This window comes from Triticum aestivum, chromosome 4A, assembly GCF_018294505.1.
Source record: "Triticum aestivum cultivar Chinese Spring chromosome 4A, IWGSC CS RefSeq v2.1, whole genome shotgun sequence".
NCBI classification, from domain to species: Eukaryota; Viridiplantae; Streptophyta; class Magnoliopsida; order Poales; family Poaceae; genus Triticum; species Triticum aestivum.
The window spans coordinates 215,571,684-215,597,867 of record NC_057803.1 but is presented as its reverse complement, the minus strand read 5'-3'; positions in this window follow the sequence as shown (position 1 = coordinate 215,597,867).

Genomic DNA, 26,184 nt, shown 5'->3' with positions numbered 1-26,184 from the left:
AAGCAAAAGTACCAAAAGGGCATGCAAAAGTAGTCTTTGATTGATCTTTAGCCGACACAGGTATTTGAGAGAAACCAGAATAACCATCTAGGAAGCAATAATGTGTATGTTTGCATAATCTTTCTAGCATTTGATCAATAAAAGGTAAGGGGTAATGATATCTCTTAGTGGCTTTATTTAATTTGCGGAAATCAATTACCATCCTATAACCTGTGATAATTCTTTGAGGAATCAATTCATCTTTATCATTCGGGACAACAGTAATACCTCCCTTCTTAGGGACACAATTGACATGACTTACCCACTGACTATCAGCAACGGGATAAATTATACCTGCCTCCAGAAGCTTGAGTATTTCCTTCCTTACCACTTCTTTCATTTTAGGATTCAAACGTCGTTGAGGATCACAACTGGTTTAGCATCCGCTTCCAAATTTATTTTATGCTGACATAGAGTGGGACTAATGCCCTTAAGATCATCAAGAGTATATCCAATAGCGGCACGGTGCTTCTTCAGAGTTTTCAATAATCTTTCTTCTTCATGCTCTGAAAGGTTAGCACTAATAATAACAGGATATATTTTCTTTTCATCAAGATAAGCATACTTAAGATTATCAGGCAACGGTTTAAGCTCAAAAACGGGATCACCCTTGGGTGGAGGAGGATCCCCTAGGATTTCAACAGGCAAATTGTGTTTCAGAATAGGTTCCTGTTTAAAGAATATTTCATCTATTTCCTTCTTTCATTCATAAACATATCATTTTCATGGTCTAGCAAATAGTGTTCTAAAGGATCACTAGGAGGTACAGCAATAGAAGCAAGACCAATAATTTCATCCTTACTAGGCAATTCTTCCTCACGATGTTGTTTACTGAATTTAGAGAAATTAAACTCATGAACCATATCATCCAAGCCAACAGTAACAACATTCTTTTTGCAGTCTATCGTAGCATTAACAGTATTCAAGAAGGGTCTACCAAAAATAATGGGACAAAAGCTATCTTGTGGAGAACCAAGAACAAGAAAGTCAGCGGGATATTTGGTTTTCCCACACAAGACTTCAACATCTCTAACAATTCCCATTGCAGATATAGTATCTCTATTGGCAAGTTTAATTGTAACATCAATATCTTCTAACTCAGCAGGTGCGATATCATGCATAATTTCTTTATATAAGTCAATGGGTATAACACTAGCACTAGCACCCATATCACATAAGCCATGATAACAATGATCTCCTATTTTAACAGAAATAACAGGCACGCCTACCACAGGTCTATGTTTATCTCTATCACAGGGTTTAGCAATTCTAGCAGTTTCACCAGAGAATTCAATGACATGCCCATCAATATTATCAGACAAGAGATCTTTAACAATAGCAATATTAGGTTCTACTTTGACTTGCTCAGGAGGTGTATAAGTTCTAGTATTGCTTTTACGAACAACAGTTGAAGCTTTAGCATGATCCTTTACTCTAGCAGGGAAAGGTGGTTTCTCAACATAAGAGGTGGGAACAATAGGATCATTATAAGTGATGGTCTTTTCTTCAACTTTAATAGGTGCAGCTACTTTTACTTCTATGGGAGGATGATATTTAAACCACTTCTCCTTGGGGAGATCAACATAAGTAGCAAAAGATTCACAAAAAGAAGCTACTATCTCAGAGTCAAGTCCATATTTAGTGCTAAACTTACGGAAAATATCGGTATCCATAAAAGATTTAACACAATCAAACTTAGGTGTCATACCTGACTCCTTACCTTCGTCGAGGTCCCAATCTTCAGAGTTGCGTTTAATTCTATCCAATAAATTCCATCTGAATTCAATAGTCTTCATCATAAAAGAGCCAGCACAAGAAGTATCGAGCATGGTGCGATTGTTAATAGAAAGCCGAGCATAAAAATTCTGGAGAATTGTAAATTTTGAGAGCTCATGATTGGGGCATGAATATAACATTGATTTAATCCCCCCCCAAGCTTGAGCGATGCTTTCTCCTTCGCGAGGCCAAAAATTATATATATAATTGCGATCACGCTGAACAAGATGCATAGGGTAATACTTTTGATGAAATTTCAATTTCATTCTTTTATAGTTACATGATCTCGTATCATCACATAGCCTATACCATGTCGATGCGTCTCCCTCCAAAGATAAAGGGAAAGCCTTCTTCTTAACAACATCATCGGGTATACCTGCAAGCCTAAATAATCCACAAATATCATCCAAATAGCGTAGATGCTCGTCGAGATGCTTTGTCCCATCTCCTGTAGAAGTATTAGCCAACAGTTTTTCCATAATACCCGAAGGAAATGCAAAAGGAGTTTCATTTTCAATAGGTTCAGTAGGTTGAGGAGCAACTCTTTGCTCTACTGGACGGGGTGAAGATACCCCGAACAAGCCCCTCAGAGATTTAGTTTCCATAGTAACAAGTGACAGAAAATTTCAGCACACTATATAAATTTTTCCTTACCAAATTCCACCTACCAAAGGTGCTACAATCCCTGATAACGGCGCCAGAAAAGAGTCTTGATGACCCACAAGTATAGGGGATCTATCGTAGTCCTTTCGATAAGTAAGAGTGTCGAACCCAACGAGGAGCAGAAGGAAATGATAAGCGGTTTTCAGCAAGGTATTCTCTGCAAGTACTGAAATAAGTGGTAACAGATAGTTTTGTGATAAGGTAAATTGTAATGAGCAACAAGTAACAAAAGTAAATAAGGTGCAGCAAGGTGGCCTAATCCTTTTTGTAGCAAAGGACAAGCCGGACAAATTCTTACATAAGGAAAAGAGCTCCCGAGGACACATGGGAATATCGTCAAGCTAGTTTTCATCATGCTCATATGATTCGCGTTCGGTACTTTGATAATTTGATATGTGGGTGGACCGGTGCTTGGGTGCTATTCTTACTTGAACAAGCATCCCACTTATGATTAACCTCTGTTGCAAGCATCCGCAACTGGAACAAAAGTATTAAGGTAAACCTAACCATAGCATGAAACATATGGATCCAAATCAGCCCCTTTTGATGCAACGCATAAACTAGGGTTTAAACTTCTGTCACTCTAGCAACCCATCATCTACTTATTACTTCCCAATGCCTTCCTCTAGGCCCAAATAATGGTGAAGTGTTATGTAGTCGACGTTCACATAACACCACTAGAGGTTAGACAACATACATCTCATCAAAATATCGAACGAATACCAAATTCACATGACTACTAATAGCAAGACTTCTCCCGTGTCCTCAGGAACAAACGTAACTACTCACAAAGCATATTCATGTTCATAATCAGGGGGGTAATAGTATGCATAAAGGATCTGAACATATGATCTTCCACCAAGTAAACCAACTAGCATCAACTACAAGGAGTAATCAACACTACGAGCAACCTACTAGCACCAATCCTGGACTTAGAGACAAGAATTGGATACAAGAGATGAACTAGGGTTTGTAGATGAGATGGTGCTGGTGAAGATGTTGATGGAGATTGCCCTCTCCCGATGAGAGGAGCGTTGGTGATGACGATGGTGATGATTTCCCCCTCCCGGAGGGAAGTGTCCCCGGCAGAACAGCTCTGCCGGAGCCCTAGATTGGTTCCGCCAAGGTTCTGCCTCGTGGCGGCGGAGTCTCGTCCCGAAAGGTTGCTTATGATTTTTTCTCATCGATAGACTTCTTATAGGAGAAGATGGGCGTCGGAGAGCCACCAGGGGGCCCACGAGGTAGGGGGGCGCGCCCCCCACCCTCGTGAGCAGGGTGTGGGCCCCCTGGCCTTCATCTTTGGCGACGATTTTTCTTTATTTATTTTAAGATATTCCGTGGAGTTTCAGGACTTTTGGAGTTGCGCAGAATAGGTCTCCAATATTTGCTCCTTTTCCAGCCAGAATTCCAGCTGCCGGCATTCCCCCTCTTCATGGTAAACCTTGTAAAATAAGAGAGAATAGCCATAAGTATTGTGACATAACGTGAAATAACAGCCCATAATGCAATAAATATTAACATAAAAGCATGACGCAAAATGGACGTATCAACTCCCCCAAGCTTAGACCTCGCTTGTCCTCAAGCGAAAAGCCGATAACAATAAATATGTCCTCATGTTTAGAGGTAGAGGCGTCGATAAAAATAAAATACGGACATGAAGGCATCATGATTGTTTCATAACAGCAACATATATAGATTTGTCATATGATTACTTATGTTCAAGTGATGATCTTTTCACAATGCAAAAGTATGAATCAGAAACCTTATTAGGCGCTAACAAATTATAACCTCAGTCATTGAAGCAATTGCAATTTATCATAACATCGGAAGGAGTCTATGTCAGAGCTTAAAAGCAAGTCCACATACTCAACTATCACTTAGTCCTTCATAATTGCTAACACTCACGCAATACTTGTGGTTATGAAGTTTCAATCAGACACAGAGAAAGATTGGGGCTTATAATGCTGCCTCCAAACTTATTCACCTTTGGGTGATGTCAACAATAATAGTTCATGCTAACGTACATCCAATTGGATATATATATCAGGATCACCCCACCATGAAGTGCTTGCCAAAGGATAAAATGAAAAAGGGAAAGGTGAAGATTACCTTGACTCTTGCATAAGATAGAGGATAATAATAAAAGATAGGCCCTTCGCAGAGGGAAGCAGAGGTTGCCATGCGCTTTTATGGTTGGATGCACAAAATCTTAATGCAAAAGAACGTCACTTTATATTGCCCCTTGTATGTGAACCTTTATTATGCAGTCCGTCGCTTTTATTGCGTCCACAACAAGTTCGTACAAAGCTTATTTCTCTGCACTAATAAGTCATGCATATTTAAAGAGCAATTTTTATTGCTTGCACCGATGACAACTTACTTGAAGGATCTTACTCAATCCATAGGTAGATATGGTGGAGTCTCATGGCTAAACTGGTTTAAGGGTATTTGGAAGCACAAGTAGTATCTCTACTTGGTGCTGAGAATTTGGCTAGCATGAGGGGAAAAGGAAAGCTCAACATGTTTGAATGATCCATGACAATATACTTTAACTGAGATGCGAGAAAACATAACCCATTACGTTGTCTTCCTTGTCCAACATCAACTCTTTAGCATGTCATACTTAATGAGTGCTCCCAATTATGAAAGATGTCAATGATAGTATATCTATATGTGAAACCTCTCTCTCCTTATTACTTCCTATTAATTGCCACGATGACTAAAGCTATATTTTCCAACTCCTGGCAACTTTTTAATCATCATACTCTTTCTATGTGAAGTCATTACTCTCAATAAGATCAATATGAACTCTTTGTTTCTTTTTATTCTTTCTTTTATTCACTCAAGATCATGGCAAAATAATCAAGCCCTTGACTCAACACTAATCTTTATTATATATAGCTCACGGACTAGATTGCATAGAGGGATCATAAAGCAAACGTCAAAACTAGATCGTGCCGTGACTTTATTCTACTAAATCAAGATACTACTAATAGGATCGAACTAAGAAAAACAGTAAAGATAGGAGTTGTGATGGTGATACGATACCGGGGCACCTCCCCCAAGCTTGGCAGTTGCCAAGGGGAGTGCCCATACCCATGTGATGAGGTCTCCTTCTTTGTTGTTGGATGTGGAGGTGTTGTTGATGACGCAAGCTTGTCGTCCCCTTCCATGGCATAGGCTCACCCTCATAGAAGGATGATCGAGTCTCCGGAATTCTCAAATCTGCAACCGAAACAGCTCGAAACGAAAACAGGGGATATTTGCATGATACGGGGGTCAAAACCTTCGGGAGAATATATAATGAATTTTTACCGACCAAAATATGTATCGTGCAGGAAAATGGAGTCCGGAGGGCACACGAGGTGCTCACGAGGTAGGGGGCGCGCCCAGGGGGTAGGGCGCGCCCTCCACCCTCGTGGAGGGCTCGTGTCCTCCCTGGACTGCTACCTATTTTTCTATTTTTCTAAATATTCCAAAACGGAGAAATATTGCCTTAAAAATTGTTTTGGAGTCGGTTTACTTACCGTACCACATACCTATTCCTTTTCGGAGTCTGGAACGTTCTGGAAAGTGTCCCTTATGTATTCCTCCGGGGTTACGGTTTCAATAACATTGGTTTCAACATTTATAGGATTACCTGAGATATAGTGCTTGATTCTTTGACCGTTTACCACCTTCGGATTTGTGCCTTCGAAATTGTTGATTTTTATGGCACCGGAATGATAGACCTCCTCGATAACGTAGGGACCTTCCCATTTAGAGAGAAGTTTTCCTGCAAAAAATCTTAAACGAGAGTTGTATAGCAATACATAATCGCCTACATTAAACTCACGCTTTTGTATCCTTTTGTCATGCCATCTTTTAACTTTTTCTTTAAACAACTTGGCATTTTCATAGGCTTGGGTTCTCCATTCATCAAGTGAGCTAATATCAAATAACCTCTTCTCACCGGCAAGTTTGAAATCATAGTTAAGCTCTTTAATAGCCCAATATGCCTTATGTTCTAGTTCGAGAGGTAAGTGACATGCTTTTCCATAAACCATTTTATACGGAGACATACCCATAGGATTCTTATATGCAGTTCTATATGCCCATAATGCATCATCAAGTTTCTTGGACCAATTCTTTCTAGACCTATTAACAGTCTTTTGCAAAATTAATTTGAGCTCTCTATTACTCAATTCTACTTGACCACTAGACTGTGGGTGATAAGGAGATGCAATTCTATGATTAACGTCATATTTGGCAAGCATTTTACGGAAAGCACCATGAATAAAGTGTGAACCACCATCAGTCATTAAATATCTAGGGACTCCAAACCTCGGAAAAATAACTTCCTTAAGCATTTTAATAGAAGTGTTATGATCAGCACTACTAGTTGGAATAGCTTCTACCCACTTAGTAACGTAATCAACAGCAACTAAAATATGAGTGTATCCATTGGAGGCAGGAAAAGGTCCCATATAATCAAAGCCCCAAACATCAAATGGTTCAATAACAAGTGAATAATTCATAGGCATTTCTTGACGTCTACTAATATTACCAATTCTTTGACATTCATCACAAGATAAAACAAACTTACGGGCATCCTTGAAGAGAGTAGGCCAATAAAAACCAGATTGCAATACCTTATGTGCAGTTCTATCTCCAGCGTGGTGTCCTCCATAAGCTTCGGAGTGACACTTGCGTAGGATCTGTTCCTGTTCATGCTCAGGTACACAACGTCTAATAACACCATCTACTCCTTCTTTATAAAGATGTGGGTCATCCCAAAAGTAATGTCTCAAATCATAAAAGAACTTTTTCTTTTGTTGGTATGTGAAGCTAGGTGGTATAAATTTAGCAACAATATAATTAGCATAATCAGCATACCATGGAGTGCTACGAGAAGTGCTTATGACATTTAATTGTTCATCAGGAAAGCTATCATCAATAGGTAGTGGGTCATCAAGAACATTCTCTAACCTAGATAAGTTGTCTGCAACTGGGTTCTCAGCTCCTTTTCTATCAACAATATGCAAATCAAATTCTTGCAGCAAGAGAACCCATCTAATAAGTCTAGGTTTAGCATCTTTCTTTTCCATAAGATATTTAATAGCAGCATGATCAGTGTGAATAGTTACTTTAGAATCAACAATATAGGGTCTGAATTTATCACAAGCAAACACAACTGCTAAAAGTTCCTTTTCGGTAGTAGCATAATTTCTTTGAGCATTGTCTAGAGTCTTACTAGCATAATGGATAACATTTAATTTCTTATCAACTCTTTGCCCTAGAACAACACCTACAGCATAATCACTAGCATCACACATAATTTCAAAGGGTAAATTCCAATCAGGTGGCTGAACAATAGGTGCAGAGACTAATGCTTTCTTAAGTATTTCAAATGCTTCTACACAATCATCATCAAAGACAAATGGTACATCTTTTTGTAATAAATTAGTCAGAGGCCGAGAAATTTTTGAGAAGTCCTTAATGAACCTCCTATAAAATCCGGCGTGACCAAGGAAACTTCTTATACCTTTGATGTCCTTGGGACATGGCATCTTTTCAATAGCGTCAACCTTGGCTTTGTCAACTTCAATACCTCTTTCAGAAACTTTGTGCCCCAAGACAATACCTTCATTAACCATAAAGTGGCACTTTTCCCAATTCAAGACAAGATTAGTTTCTTCACATCTCTGCGAAACTCGATCAAGATTGCTCAAGCAATCATCAAAAGAGGAACCATAAATGGAAAAGTCGTCCATGAAAACCTCACAAATCTTTTCACAAATCAGAGAAATATAGCCATGATGCATCTTTGAAAGGTAGCAGGTGCATTACATAAACCAAAAGGCATACGTCTATAAGCAAAAGTACCAAAAGGGCATGTAAAAGTAGTCTTTGATTGATCTTTAGCCGACACAGGTATTTGAGAGAAACCAGAATAACCATCTAGGAAGCAATAATGTGTATGTTTGCATAATCTTTCTAGCATTTGATCAATAAAAGGTAAGGGGTAATGATCTCTCTTAGTGGCTTTATTTAATTTGCGGAAATCAATTACCATCCTATAACCTGTAATAATTCTTTGAGGAATCAATTCATATTTATCATTAGGGACAACAGTAATTCCTCTCTTCTTAGGGACACAATGGACAGGACTTACCCACTGACTATCAGCAACGGGATAAATTATACCTGCCTCCAGAAGCTTGAGTATTTCCTTCCTTACCACTTCTTTCATTTTAGGATTCAAACGTCATTGAGGATCACATACTGGTTTAGCATCCGCTTCCAAATTTATTTTATGCTGACATAGAGTGGGACTAATGCCCTTAAGATCATCAAGAGTATATCCAATAGCGGCACGGTGCTTCTTCAGAGTTTTCAATAATCTTTCTTCTTCATGCTCTGAAAGGTTAGCACTAATAATAACAGGATATATTTTCTTTTCATCAAGATAAGCATACTTAAGATTATCAGGCAACGGTTTAAGCTCAAAAACGTGATCACCCTTGGGTGGAGGAGGATCCCCTAGGATTTCAACAAGCAAATTGTGTTTCAGAATAGGTTCCTGTTTAAAGAATATTTCATCTATTTCCTTTCTTTCATTCATAAACATATCATTTTCATGGTCTAGCAAATAGTGTTCTAAAGGATCACTAGGAGGTACAGCAATAGAAGTAAGACCAATAATTTCATCCTTACTAGGCAATTCTTCCTCATGATGTTGTTTACTGAATTTAGAGAAATTAAACTCATGAACCATATTATCCAAGCCAACAGTAACAACATTCTTTTTGCAGTCTATCGTAGCATTAACAGTATTCAAGAAGGGTCTACCAAAAATAATGGGACAAAAGCTATCTTGTGGAGAACCAAGAACAAGAAAGTCAGCGGGATATTTGGTTCTCCCACACAAGACTTCAACATCTCTAACAATTCCCATTGCAGATATAGTATCTCTATTGGCAAGTTTAATTGTAACATCAATATCTTCTAACTCAGCAGGTGCGATATCATGCATAATTTCTTTATATAAGTCAATGGGTACAACACTAGCACTAGCACGCATATCACATAAGCCATAATAACAATGATCTCCTATTTTAACAGAAATAACAGGCACGCCTACCACAGGTCTATGTTTATCTCTATCACAAGATTTAGCAATTCTAGCAGTTTCACCAGAGAATTTAATGACATGCCCATCAATATTATTAGACAAGAGATCTTTAACAATAGCAATATTAGGTTCTACTTTGACTTGCTTAGGAGGTGTATAAGTTCTAGTATTGCTTTTACGAACAACAGTTGAAGCTTTAGCATGATCCTTTACTCTAGCAGGGAAAGGTGGTTTCTCAACATAAGATGTGGGAACAATAGGATCATTATAAGTGATGGTCTTTTCTTCAACTTTAATAGGTGCAACTACTTTTACTTCTTTGGGAGGATGATATTTAAACCACTTCTCCTGTGGGAGATCAACATAAGTAACAAAAGATTCACAGAAAGAAGCTACTATCTCAGAGTTAAGTCCATATTTAGTGCTACACTTACGGAAAATATCGGTATCCATAAAAGATTTAACACAATCAAACTTAGGTGTCATACCTGACTCCTTACCTTCGTCGAGGTCCCAATCTTTAGAGTTGCGTTTAATTCTATCCAATAAATTCCATCTGAATTCAATAGTCTTCATCGTAAAAGAGCTAGCACAAGAAGTATCGATCATGGTGCGATTGTTATCAGAAAGCCGAGCATAAAAATTCTGGAGAATTGTCAATTTTGAGAGCTCATGATTGGGGCATGAATATAACATTGATTTAATCCTCCCCCAAGCTTGAGCGATGCTTTCTCCTTCGCGAGGCCAAAAATTATATATATAATTGCGATCGCGATGAACAAGATGCATAGGGTAATACTTTTGATGAAATTCCAATTTCATTTTTTATAGTTCCATGATCTCGTATCATCACATAGCCTATACCATGTCAATGCGTCTCCCTCCAAAGATAAAGGTAAAGCCTTCTCCTTAACAACATTATCGGGTATACCTGCAAGCTTAAATAATCCACAAATATCATCCAAATAGCGTAGATGCTCGTCGGGATGCTTTGTCCCATCTCCTGTAAAAGTATTAGCCAGCAGTTTTTCCATAATAGCCGAAGGAAATGCAAAAGGAGTTTCATTTTCAATAGGTTCAGTAGGTTGAGGAGCAACTCTTTGCTCTACTGGACGGGGTGAAGATACCCCTAACAAGCCCCTCAGAGATTCAGTTTCCATAGTAACAAGTGACAGAAAATTTCAGCACACTATATAATTTTTTCCTTACCAAATTCCACCTACCAAAGGCGCTACACTCCCCGGCAACGGCGCCAGAAAAGAGTCTTGATGACCCACAAGTATAGAGGATCTATCGTAGTCCTTTCGATAAGTAAGAGTGTCGAACCCAACGAGGAGCAAAAGGAAATGATAAGCGGTTTTCAGCAAGGTATTCTCTGCATGTACTGAAATAAGTGGTAACAGATAGTTTTGTGATAAGGTAAATTGTAACGAGCAACAAGTAACAAAAGTAAATAAGGTGCAGCAAGGTGGCCCAATCCTTTTTGTAGCAAAGGACAAGCCGGACAAATTCTTATATAAGGAAAAGAGCTCCCGAGGACACATGGGAATATCGTCAAGCTAGTTTTCATCACGCTCATATGATTCGCGTTCGGTACTTTGATAATTTGATATGTGGGTGGACCGGTGCTTGGGTGCTGATCTTACTTGAACAAGCATCCCACTTATGATTAACCTCTGTTGCAAGCATCCGCAACTACAACAAAAGTATTAAGGTAAACCTAACCATAGCATGAAACATATGGATCCAAATCAGCCCCTTACGAAGCAACGCATAAACTAGGGTTTAAGCTTCTGTCACTCTAGCAACCCATCATCTACTTATTACTTCCCAATGCCTTCCTCTAGGCCCAAATAATGGTGAAGTGTTATGTAGTCGACGTTCACATAACACCACTAGAGGTTAGACAACATACATCTCATCAAAATATCGAACAGATACCAAATTCACATGACTACTAATAGCAAGACTTCTCCCGTGTCCTCACGAACAAACGTAACTACTCACAAAGCATATTCATGTTCAAAATCAGAGGGGTAATAGTAAGCATAAAGGATCTGAACATATGATCTTCCACCAAGTAAACCAACTAGCATCAACTACAAGGAGTAATCAACACTACTAGCAACCTACTAGCACCAATCCCGGACTTAGAGACAAGAATTGGATACAAGAGATGAACTAGGGTTTGGAGATGAGATGGTGCTGGTGAAGATGTTGATGGAGATTGCCCTCTCCCGATGAGAGGAGCGTTGGTGATGACGATGGTGATGATTTCCCCCTCCCGGAGGGAAGTGTCCCCGGCAGAACAGCTCTGCCGGAGCCCTAGATTGGTTCCACCAAGGTACCACCTCGTGGCGGCGGAGTCTCGTCCCGAAAGGTTGCTTATGATTTTTTTCTCATCGAAAGACTTCATATAGGAGAAGATGGGCATCAGAGAGCCACCAGGGGGCCCACGAGGTAGGGGGCGCCCAGGGGGAGGGGCGCGCCCCCACCCTCGTGAGCAGGGTGTGGACCCCCTGGCCTTCATCTTTGGCGACGATTTTTCTTTATTTATTTTAAGATATTCCGTGGAGTTTCAGGACTTTTGGAGTTGCGCAGAATAGGTCTCCAATATTTGCTCCTTTTCCAGCCAGAATTCCAGCTGCCGGCATTCCCCCTCTTCATGGTAAACCTTGTAAAATAAGAGAGAATAGCCATAAGTTTTGTGACATAACATGAAATAACAGCCCATAATGCAATAAATATTAACATAAAAGCATGACGCAAAATGGACGTATCAGCTTTCAATGCGGTTATGCCTCTAAGTCGTGCTTCGACACGTGGGAGATATAGCCGCATCGAGGGCGTCACACCTGCGCCCTATAATCCTTGGTTATGTTGTCTTCAATCTGCATGTGAAATACAAGTATATGTGATCAATAAAAATATAAATACAACTAATTATGTTATATAAAAGATTTAAGAAGTACCCAACGTAATGAATTACCTTGATGTTACCACGGCCACATCCGTGGTCATAATCAAACTTGTCTCTCCTTGAAGCTGCAGCTTAAGTCCAATTTCTCATTAGAGGTTCCGTGGACAAGCTAGGATTGAATGCACCTTCTAGAGGCTGAACCTTCTCCCAGTACAGGTACTGCATGAATATGAATAATTACAGTTAGTACTATACATTAGGTAAATTAGCAATCATATTTTTTTTGCAATGGTACATGTCTGAAAGGTGTACCTGCAGGAGAGCTAAGTTCCCTCTCGGCCATTGGCGGAGGTGTTTGCCTTTCCTCACGTTGCGAAGGTAGTCCAGCAGAACCCGGAGGGTGAATGCATTCCAATTAATCTTGGATATACGCTTCACATCGTCCACCAATGCGTAATATTGCTTTGGTATAGTCTTGCTCGACATGGGAGCAAGAACTGTTCCAAGCAACACGAGGACAACTCTCTGAAGGAAATCATCATCGACAGATTTATTTTTTGTGATGTCCACAATCAGATCATCGATGACTATGTTACCTGTGGTCTTGCTCAGGAATTGAGGCGGCACTCGATCTTTAACATCCTCACCTTCCTCATCGAGAATACCTTCTGCCGACAGTCCGTGGTTCTCCAAGGCCAAGATGCACTCAACATCCACGGGACTGAGAGATACTTCGCCAACCCAGTCTTCTACAATGAATCTGCCCTTGCTAGGATCAAAAATCTCAACCATGTACCGGATCAGTAGTGTACGCATCTTCAGCGAAGGTATCTGAAGCATGCTATGGAGTGGTGTTTCGGCAAGTGCGGCCCGTTGACTGGAAGATAGACCGGCAATAAGTTTGCACCATTTTTCAACGGCGCAAACAATTTCTCCGTTCTGTTCATCCATCCTGTTAAAAAAATATACTTGGTTACAGTACCATAAATTATGTAATCAACTTTTTTCCTAACATATTGTTGCATAAAACATAATAATGGAATACACTATCCCACGGTATATAGAAAACTATAGAACATAATTTATTCATACTGAAACATTCAGCAGAGACACGTGCAACACATAAAATGAGAGTTTAACAAGTACTTATTTAACCAATTAGTTTCATAATCAAAAGTAACATTATTTATCTAATCATTTATTTTCATATGGTACTGTACAAATAGATATAAGAATCGGTGACGGTGCCTAATTAATAGTAAATCGAAAAGAAAAAACGAAATTATGCCTACTGGAACATGCATCAAACAAACGTGCAACACATACAATATTAGTGGGCGTCTCATAGTTGCAACATGCATGTCTTAGGGCATTGCTATAACTTAAAGTGACTATGCTATAACTAACACTGATATAAAATTGTTGTTTATTCATCAATCCAACCTACAAGTGAAAGACAACAAACAACATGCAGAAACTTGCAATCGTAGGGCTATCTAATCTAATACACACACAAACAAACCTAGTGTCATAGGCTTATCTAATCTAATACACGCACAAACAAAAAACGTCTACTCCAACAGATGTAATGCGAAGATACTGGATCTTATCTAATCTAATATACGCACAAAGAAAAGCATCATGGATGCGGTACGGTTGCCAACATACTGGATCGCTCGATGAAGATGGAAGTTGTCGGCGTTGTAACATGGACGCAGTTCGTCCACGACGGCCAGCACGCGCTGACGATCTGGATGTTCTCGACGATCTTGCTGGAGTTGGGCCGATGCTAGGGACGCAGCTGTCGTCGACTCGGCGGTAGGATCCGTCGTAGACGACATGAAAGACGATGCCGAGACTATATAGGAGGAGGAGGATCTCCTAGGTCGTCGTAACCACCAGGGAAAGTACGTCCGTGATCTTTGCCTTCCTTGGTTGAGGAGAGGCAGTACGTGCTCCTAAATTAAAGGGATAGGCTTCCCACGCTCGAGTTTTTTTGTAGATTCTGATCCGGGATTTGTGTAACAAATCGCAGGTGCTCCTCTCTTTGAGCGACGAGGGGCTCGTTTCATGTACTTCTTTTTCTTTTTTTTTCATATTACAAAATTTTGATATCAAATAATTATTTCAAGTCAACCAAATGGCCCCAATTTTTTTTCACACAATGGGATGACCATGGAAATCATGCATGCCAATTCTCATCGATTTCCAACACTCGATGCATTTACTAGGATTTTGCCGGCGAAATGAAACCCGAAACGCCGCCCAGACGTGACGCAACGTTCGTTCGGTGTCAGGAATGGCTCACCTGTTGCATGGGGGCCTACATTGGGCATCCTCACATGGTGCCAAAGTTTGGTGTCATTTCATGCAGGCCAACACATAGCACATGTGCAATCACCATCATTCGGGTTTGCCGGAGGGGGAGCCCGAAGGATGTTGTTTTTATGGACTCAACCAAATGGTCCCAAAACATTTTCACACAATGGGAAGACCATGGACATCATGCATGCCAATTCTCGTCGATTTCCGGCACTCGATGCATTTACTAGGATTTTGCCGGCGAAAAGAACCCGAAACGCTGCCCGGACGTGACGCAACGTTCGTTCGGTGTCAGGAATGGCTCACATGTTGCATGGGGGCCTACATTGGGCATCCTCACATGGTGCCAAACTTTCGTGTAATTTCATGCAGGCCAGCACATAGCACATGTGCAATCACCATCATTCGAGTCTGCCGGAGGGGGAGCCCGAAGGACGTTGTTTTTCTGGACTCAACCAAATGGTCCCAAAAAATTCACACAATGGGAAGACCATGGACATCATGCATGCCAATTCTCATCGATTTCCGGCACTCGATGCATTTACTAGGATTTTGCCGGCAAAAAGAACCCGAAACGCTGCCCGGACGCAACACAACGTTCGTTCGGTGTCAGGAATGGCTCACATGTTGCATGGGGGCCTAAATTAGGCATCCTCACATGGTGCCAAACTTTGGTGTAATTTCATGCAGGCCAGCACATAGCACATGTGCAATCACCATCATTCGGGTCTGCCGAAGGGGGAGCCCGAAGGACGTTGTTTTTCTGGACTCAACCAAATGGTCCTAAATTTTTTTCACACAATGGGATGACCATGGAAATCATGCATGCGAATTCTCATCGATTTCTGACACTCGGTGCATTTACTAGGATTTTGCCGGCGAAAAGAACCCGAAACGCTGTCCGGACGTGACGCAACGTTCGTTCGGTGTCAGGAATGGCTCACATGTTGCATGGAGGCCTACATTGGGCATCCTCACATGGTGCCAAAGTTTGGTGTCATTTCATGCGGGCCAGCACATAGCACATATGCAATCACCATCATTCGGGTCTGCCGAAGGGGGAGCCCGAAGGAGGTTGTTTTTCTGGACTCAACCAAATGGTCCCAAATTTTTTTCACACAATGGGAAGACCATGGACATCATGCATGCCAATTCTCATCGATTGCCTGCACTCGATGCATTTACTAAGATTTTGCCGGCGAAAAGAACCCGAAACGCTGCCCGGACATGACGCTACGTTCGTTCGGTGTCAGGAATGGCTCACATGTTGCATGGGGGCCTACATTGGGCATCCTCACATGGTGCCAAAGTTTGGTGTCATTTCATGCAGGTCAGCACATACCACATGTGCAATCACCATCATTCGGGTCTGCCGGAGGGGGAGCCCGAAGGACGTTGTTTTTCTAGAGTCAACCAAATGGAATTTTGAAAATAGAATGAAAATTATATTTAAGAAGTGAAACAGAAGACAACATACATTCATGGAATTTTGTTTTTTATAACTATAATAAGAAATAAAATACAGACCATATACTTCAATTTTAAAACTCTAAGAAGAAATAACAAAGAAAAAATATATTTCATATACCTTTTTTGAAATAGAAAACAGAAAAGATATATTATAATAAAGATGAAACATATTATATTGCATTTTTTGAATTTTAATAGTGCGAGAATAACTGAAGGAGTAAAAATATATTAGATTTTAAATTATTGTACAGATAAAAAGAAAATAAATATTTAATTGAATAAGTGAACTATAAGACATTAATTTTTGGTACACATTGAATAAGTGAAATATAACACATTGAAGCAGCTCGGTTTTAAATGTGGTACTAATCTGCACGCGGGTGAGGCTGGCCTGCGATAGCCCACCCAAATTAGGCCCAAGCGAGCGTCGCGCCGGGCACATCCCAGCGGTGCTGGGAGTTTAGTCCCACCTCGCCAAGCGAGGGGAGCTCGCACCGGTTTATATACCGGGCTGAGCTTCCCTTCTCAAGTTCCTTTCTAAAGCGAGCAGCACATGCCTAACCCCGTCCGTCTCTGCCCAGTGGGGCCTACTAGCTATCTATCATCACAATCTGGCGGGCCTGCATCCTGGCCCAATAAATGATTGGGTTGCTAGTCGTATGCTGGCCGTTGAATTGTGTAGTATGCAACTAGTAGGCGGGCTTTTTTTGTCATATTTCACTTTTTGCATTTGTCACCATTATTTGTTGTTCTTCAAATCACCTCATAAAAGAATATAACACAACAATTTTTTGCACATTCATGAATTTTCTAACTGTCAGAACAAGTAATACAGAAAAATATATATGTGATTTAAATTTTTTTCAAAGATAAAACTAAAAAGAAATATTTTATTTAACAAGTGAAATGAAAGAGAACGCATTATCTTGCATAATTTGAATTGTAAAGCTGTCGAAATTAATGAAAGAGGAGAAATAGATTTGATTTGGTAATATTTGAAAATATATAAGAAATGAAATACGTAAACATCATGGCAATGCACACATTTCCATTGCAACCAGTAATTTAGGCTAACTAGGATTGTTTCCAAACACAAATGTGAGATTATGATAACCTTGCAGGGTTAAGCTATGTATTAGAATCTAGAACCAAATTAACGCAACCTTAGAGTTGAAGAAGTTGCTGATCCATATATCAATAATAATGCTCTATTTTCACTTCAAGCCAGCATAAACCTATATAACCAAAATCCAGCATGGCCTGCAGTCTGCCTAACCCATCATCCTAGGCTTACAAAGTTCATGAGCACCGCAAAATAACAGCAAAAACTACTAAAACATCGCAACAAAGTAAAGGCCACATCTTCAGCAGGAAGTATAGTCTTCTTTTTTATCCTTCCAGTCTTGCCCCGTTGATTCTCCACCCCAGTCTTGCTCCCACCTCCAGCACTTTTTTTGTGGCTCCTTTGCCTGAAAAATAGATCAATCAACAATCCAATGGCTCATTAGTTTGATAATAGAGAAAGTAGAAATGGGATTATTTATGAAAATAAAAGGATAACACATGCATTACATTAACAACTGCATTACATAACTTAACAGTTTGAACACATCACATTTGCACTATCTAAACTTCATCATTACATAACTTAACACTTACTGCAGTTCTCTGGGTTTGGTAGCATGGTACTATATGAACCAACGTATTAAAAACTACAGTATTCTTGCGTATACATATGAGATAACATGGTTTGACTAAAACAGAGATTTCTGGAGTATTCACAATACATACAACTGTTTGGTATGCTGTAAATTGTGCTGCATAGCCATTGCATTTAAGCACTCACAAACTCCGTTTTTTAAAAAGAGGCTACATTTTTCATGCAGAGAAATAACTATATTTTTCCAATACTGCAGTAGTAAAATCACATTTATCAGGGGCAACCAAACAGCTCACTGTAAATACAACTAACATAATCTCAAATACTGAAGTATTCTCAAAGAACTTAGAACATAGTATGCTATCAAACGGGTCCAAACTGACTCACTCAGATAGACTAACTGAAAACACTGACATGTCATCACTCTGTTTTCTTGTCCTTCAACTTGTTGATGCGCTCTGAGTGCCGAATTCCCATATGGATGTAGGTCTCCGCTTCAATCGACATGGTCCTGTCTCCGAGCTACGGGATCTCTGGACCCACAATCTGCACGTCCGCCGGCTGCTCCTGGATAACATCATCCTGCTCCTCCTCTCCAGCACTGTCGTCCAGCAGCAGAACAACCTCCTCTTCCCCGCTCTCATCCTTGCTCTGCTCCACATCTTCGCTATCACTCTCATCCTTGCTATGTTCCACATCTTCACTATCACTGTCATCCTTGCTCTGCTCCACATCACTGTCAGAGTGAACATTGGACTGATCAACCGAAGCAGGCACCGCGAGCAACACTCCAACAAGATCTGGCACTGGAATAGGAGGGGTGCGGCGGCACGAGAGGTACATGTACCACCTCGCACGCTGACGCGGATCCGGGGAGTTCTCCGCTTCGTTCATAGCCCAGAGGAAAACCTGGACTGGAACAACTCCTCGAGCAGGACCAAACAACGATTTCTTCTCATTGCCCGTAAGCACCTTGATGAGACCCCTACCGTGGTCGATGAACATCTGCAAGCTAGGAAACCAGCTGCAGATCTCCTCCACATTCGCCCTCTTCTCCAAATCGCCCTGACAGAACTTCCCAACTGCCTCCTCCCACTTTTCTTGTGCGCGACGGCAATCACTTGCCGACCGCGACCTCCTTCCCTTCTTGGCCCCCATCACCGACGACGCCAGATGTGAGATTTGAGCTCACGAAGTGAATGGGGAACAGAAGCAAATACCTAGGGTTCGTATCTGCCAGATGAAATGGGGAATTTTTCCCCTCTCCAGCTGATAACTGCGTGTGAGGCCGGCCTGGTACGGCCCACCCAAATTAGGCCCAAATCAAAGCCGCGGCGGGCACTGTCTCGGGGTGGTGGGAGTTTAGTCCCATCTCGCCAACGGAGAGGAGCTCAGACCGGTTTATAAACCCACCTGAGCTAATCATCTCAAGTTCCTATCTAAAGCAGACAGCTCATTGCCTAACCAGTCTCTCTCTGCCCCGTTGGGCCTACGGGCAACTTATATACATTCACCGCGGGCCTGCATCCTGGCCTAATGGGTTACTAGTCGTATGCAGGCCGTGGGGTTTCATATAAATGTTGTTGGGTAGGCTGGCATTTTTATTATTATTTCTTTTGCATATGTCACATGTCTAATTTTTTGCATATGTCACATGTCAAATTTTGCAAACAAGTTTGAAGCATTAAATTTTTCAAATTTGAAATTAAATATAAATTTTACAAAATATTTAAATATTTGGACCAAACATTTCCACCATGTGAGGATACCCAAAGTAATTTTTTAAATTTGTATTCAATTTTTTGCATATGTCAAATGTCTAATTTTGCACACAAGTTTGAAACAAAATATGTCACATGTCAATTTTTTTGCATATGTCACATGTCAAATTTTGCAAACAAGTTTGAAGCATTAATTTTTCAAATTTTAAATTAAATATAAATTTTACAAAATATTTAAAATATTTGCACCAAACATTTCCACCATGTGAGGATACCCAAAGTAATTTTTTTTAATTTGTATTCAATTTTTTGCATATGTTGAATGTCTAATTTTGCACACAAGTTTGAAACAAAATATGTCACATGTCAATTTTTTTTGCATATGTCACATGTCAAATTTGGCACACATGTCAGGACCACCTCCAAATCACCCCTATTTTGGCACACATGATCTCTTGCACAAACAAAGCTAGTTTTCCAAAGTTTTATATTTTTTTGAAAATTTTATTAATTTATAATGCCCTCTAGACTGACTGGTCAAACCATCGGTCTATACCTCAAGGGGGCATTGTAAAGTATTAATTTTCCAAATCTTCTTTCATAGCCATGTTTGGCACATGTGGGTCACCATGTACAAGAAAATTTGGGTCACAATTTTTGAATTTTTTTTGAATTTTTTATGCCCTGCCCAATGCCGGATCGAAACATGCAGCTTCACGGAGCCACTATAAATTGTACGAAAGGAGATCTTTCATATTACATATAATCAACTTGCATTTCATGAAAAAACTCCTTCATGTTACAAATAATCATTACACCTTTATTCAAATATTGTTTTTTGCACACACACACACACCATCTTTAACTACTTTTTTATTAATATTTGATGAAATGAAGGAATATGTGCTCAGTTGTTGGAATATTTGATCATATGGTGGAGTATTTGCTATTTTTTCTTACTCAAATGAAGGAAAGATGTCATATGTGTCGACGAACAATTTCCACTTACTTCACTAAAAAACATCAATTTACTTAACGCAAAGTTTTACATTTGGTCCGATTTGCTTATGGGCAGAGCATGTTACACAAGGCCACGACATGGGAATTTATTGCACCATTGCCATAGTAAGTTCCACATGGCCGCAGCATGGGAAGTGTTTGCAGCATGCCTGATCAGTGAAGCAACACTGATGCGGCATGTCTGATCATTGCAGCAGCTAAATTCAAGCAAATCATACATCTAAGGAACCATAATGGCAAATTTAAGGGACACAAATATAGATAGCAATATATACTACTGCCATAGATAGCAGCATCCACACAGCACACTTGCTGATGCAGACCACTAGCATATTAGATATGTTTGGACCGCACATCACAGTACTACACTTAGATAAAGTTCATACTAAATTACCACTACAAGTTTCCACCATCAGAATACCACACAAAGTTCACCAAAAGGACTGAGCCTTCCTACATCATACGACAACGAGGGTCTAGGGCAACTACATGTCAGGGTTTCTCAAGACCTTGTGGAGGGCAGAATGCTGAGCCCTGATCTTGTAGTCATGAATGCTGATGGATGTAGCCCGACAATGCTCCATCAGATGCTCCAGCAACCCAGACCTGGGCTTGGGCCTGCTGCAGTAGGGGCACCGGTACTTGTCAGACCTCCAGTTGTAGTACCTAGCAGATCCTTGGGCCCTGATCTTCAGCACCTCCTTCTCTTCAAACGACTCGACGTTCCCCTCGACCACATCATCTCCAGATTGATACTGCACACATTAATGACTAACATTAATACATTATGCATTCAAATACTACAAAGATCTAACACTAAGTCAATGCACAAATAACATTTCAGCTAGGCCTTACCTCGTACGGCTCATCCTCATCACTGTCATAAGGGTAGTAGCCAGATGAGTCCCACTTCCTCTTCTTGCCAACAAGATCCTCCTTCTGCTATATTGTCAACCAAGCAAGTCATTTACAAGGAATTGAATTGCAGTTCAAATAATGTCATTACAAACAAGTTGATTTTGCATAATGATGGGAAGCTCCTACCTATATTTCATACACTATATATGAAGCTATATACATACTAAACAATTGGCTTATGAAAATAAAAGTTCATTCATATGGACATACAATTTCAGTTTTTGCTTTTGAACATGCATATGAAGGTATAAATGAATATCATTCCTCTCTTATTAACCCATGATATAGTAGTTTTTGACAGGCAATGCAAATAGGACCTTTATATATAACTTCACAAACATGTCAGGTTTTCATTTCATTTGTAAATCTTAACAAATATTTAGTTCAGAGCAGTTCTCAATGATCACTCATAAGTCAGAATAAGTGAAATGGTGAAGCCTAAGTCCTACATCTAATTAAAATACCCTAACTCCAGCATCTAATTAAAAAACACTAACTCCTACATCCACTGGAACATTGAATCACAAAATTTACGTACATATATCATTGGATATAAATGGATCCACTACAAATAACACTAACTCATACATCTAATTAAAATATCATAACTCTTACTTCTACTGCATCATTCAGTCACACCATTTAATTACATTTATCTCTACCTATAAATGAATCCAATACAAAAGAAACCCAACTAAACATCTAATTAAGAAACACTAACTAGTACATCTACTACATCATTCAATCATAGAATCTATATAACTGTCTATAAATGAATAATACAAATAAACCTTAACTAACCAACTAATTAAAAAATCATAACTACTACATCTACTGGATTATTCAATCATACATCCTACATATAACTGGCTATAAATGAATCCAATACAAGAAAACCCTAAGTAAACATCTAATTAAAAAACCCTAACTACTACATCTACTAGATGATTCAATCACAGATTCTGTATATATCTGTCTATAATTGAATCCAATACAAATAAACCTTAAAAACCATAACTACTACATCTACTGGATGTGATTCAATCACAAATTCTACTTATCAATGGCTCTAATTGAATCTAGTACAAAAAATCCCCAACTAAACATCTAATTAAAAAACCCTAACTACTACATCTACTGGATGTGATTCATTCACACATTCTACATATCAGAGGCTATAAATGAATCCAATACAAATAAACCCTAACTAAACATCTAATTAAAAACCCTAACTAGTACGTCTACTGGATGTGATTCAATCACAGATACAACATATCTGTGGCTCTAATTGAATCCAATACAAAAAATCCCCAACTTAACATCTCATTAAAAAACCTAACTACTTGATCTACACAATGTTCAATCACAGAATCAACTAAACATCTAATTAAGAAACCCTAACTAGTACATCTACTGGATGTGATTCAATCACAGATACAACATATTTGTGCCTCTAATTGAATCTAATACAAAAAATCCCCAACTTAACATCTCATTAAAAAATCCTAACTACTTGATCTACTGGATGATTCGATCACAAAATCAACTAAACATCTAATTAAGAAACCCTAACTAGTACATCTACTGGATGTGATTCAATCACAGATACAACATATTTGTGCCTCTAATTGAATCCAATACAAAAAATCCCAACTTAACATCTCATTAAAAAAGCCTAACTACTTGATCTACTGGATGATTCAATCACAAAATCGAAACTTAACATTCATTATAAATCAATCAAACATCTAAAAACCCTAACTACCAGAAGGGGATGCAGCAACTAGCAACTACAAAAAACACTAACACCCAAAACTACTGCTTAATGGGGGTAACTAGCAACGGAGGGGACTGCTGGCAAGGATTACCTGCAGGTCAACGTGCTCGCCGCCGGCCTCCGCAGGTCCATCAGACGGGCCGCTCGACGCCGTCACGCCAAGCACCGGCACGGCTGAGTCCGCCACGGTGGAGTCCGCCACGACCACCTTCTTCTCCTCCAGATCCACCGCCGCAGCGACCGATCCAGCGCGTGGGGATGCAGCAGCTCCTACACCCGCGCCGCCGACGAGGGTCTCCACGCTATCTGTCACGGTCTCCGCGCCCGTCTTCTGCAGATCTCTGCCCGCGACGGCGGCTTCGCGACAGCCTTGCTCCATCCGAGCCAGAAGCAAGCAGGAGAAGAGAGGGACGCGGCGGTGGTGAGCGAGCACGTGGGGTGGCCGGTGAGGGAGACGATGAGGCAGAGCAGAGAGGAGGGAGAGGGAGGCAATTTGGAGGAAATGGGGTGGGCGATGCGGCCGGTGCCCGTTCCCCTCCTCTTATACTAGGTGGCTTTTTTTGGAAACTACCCACGAACACGTGCACGCGCACGACCGCGTGGAAACGCAACCGCCAGCGTATAATACACGTACACGCCCGGCGTACAATAGTATACGGGCCGGCGCGGGCTCATACAGGGCTCTACGACTTGTCTACGCGCACTATACACCCACCTGAAATGACCATCGTGCCCCTAGTTATGAACCGCCATCGACACATCTGGACCGTCCTTGTGTTTTTCCCACTCGTGTTCAGCCCAGGGGAAGCACCGAAGCAGAAACGCTGTCCGGTGTGGCCATCTCATCTCATTCGTAGACGGAAGTACTAGATCGAGAGGAGAGAAAGACGAGAGGTGACGGCGTCGTCGTCGTCGTCGGTTGCTAAAGTAAGTAAAGCAGTAGAAACGTATCGCCTGGGACGGACTGGACTGTTAGCGGAGCAGATCGGAGAGCAGCTAGTTAGATGTAACAGTTGGCCGAGGAATTCGTTTGCTTTTGTCTTTCTGGGGTACACGCCCGGAATGAGATGCTACACGCACTGGGAGGCCTATGCTTTTCTTTGGGACCAAAGCATGCAACTTGCATCAAGCATCGGATGTTGTTATGAACACGGCCTGGTCGACATGATCGGTTAATGTAATGGGAGCAAGGACACGTGTCTCACCCAGTCATCAAACGTTACTCCTTCCTCATCCTGTCGTTGAAATTGAAACGGAGGACGCTTCCCATTTTCTAATATTAACCGATCAAAGGAGCAGTATAGTACAGTAGTAAACCAAAGTCAGGTGAGCTTAACTGCATGGATGCTCCGTTTCAAACGAATAAATGCGTGGATGCATATGCATGGATTATGTGTGTCTGTCGACATGGTGTCGCTTTACTGGGGCAGTCAGGTGATCTGGGCCTTCACAAAACGAATTGACGTGGAAGTGGGCGGGCATGCGTGTTATGGAAGAAAATCATATGCGACCCGGTCGTATGCTCTGCACAGAACGACCCATTCCATCGAGCACCACGTGGATCCCCGAATCTCAAAGCAACCACTCCCATCTTCATCTCTGTCTTCTTCCCCAATGGGCCATCTTCCTATGCTGCAGCGCCATCATACCACATACACTAGTCGTTGCCGGTGTCAGCCGGAGGCTCTGGGAAGCTCGCCGGCGACCTTGTGGAATTGGTGCTCACCTGTTTCGTGCTGCCTTCTTGCACTCGGTAAATCCATGTTGAAATTGGCCAGTTCCCACCGCTCCTGCTCCTTTTCTTGGCGCTCTTCGCCTTGCTCTCGCCGGCAGCGCACCCGGCGGCGGCGGCATGCCACCCGTACAAGACCTAATCGCGCTGCCAACATTGTTCGGGAACCTCACCGTCGCTGGCATCCTCCATGCTGTGTGGTCCAGCGGGAAGTACTTCTGCGGCTGGGACGGCGTCTCAGCCGTCGAGCAGCCGGAGATCGAGTGGCACGAATCGATCGGGCGGCGCCGCATCACAAGCCTGACGGGGAAGAAGATAAGAGTGCTGCTTTGAGATTCGCGGATCCATGTGGCGTTCGATGGAATGGGTCGCTCTGTTCGGAGCGTACCACCCGGTCGCATATGATTTTCTTCCGCGTGTTATGGTCTCAGTAGGTTTCTCTCTGTTGATTGGTCTCACATACTAGTAGCACATAGTCTCGAGGTTTTTTTTGGAACGATGAACCAGCTGTATGTATTATAAGTAAAACAAAGTAACAAATATGTAGAAAGAAACACAAAAGCTCAAAATGAACCCAAGTTAACCAACACCAGTTCTAGGAAAGCCTAAAATGTTTACTGGAGCTTAAGTAATATATTGATCAACCCAGTCAAGGAAGTCCTCTTGATTCTATGCTTAACCAGCAAGAGGTTATTCCTGAGTAGTCTGCTCCATGAAAATATGGAAGGTGTCTGAGCCTTGATTTAGAGTGTCTCTGCATACAGATAATCCAACAAGCCATAATAACAATTTCCATAGCAAATTTGGATGGAAGTTCTTGCAGGGAGCATGATCTCATCCATAGTTGATTGCCTCTCTTCGTGTTGTTAATCAAGTAATCCCAATATTTCAGGGCAAAGGAACAATCTGAGAGAAGATGAAGGACGGTCTCTTCAAAGCAGAATTGCATAACTACCAGGCAGATGGAAGGGAGAATGATTTCCTATAGAGCAAATTCTTACTATTAATTTTCTCATGAAAGATCATACAAATAAGATTCTATATCTGAGCAC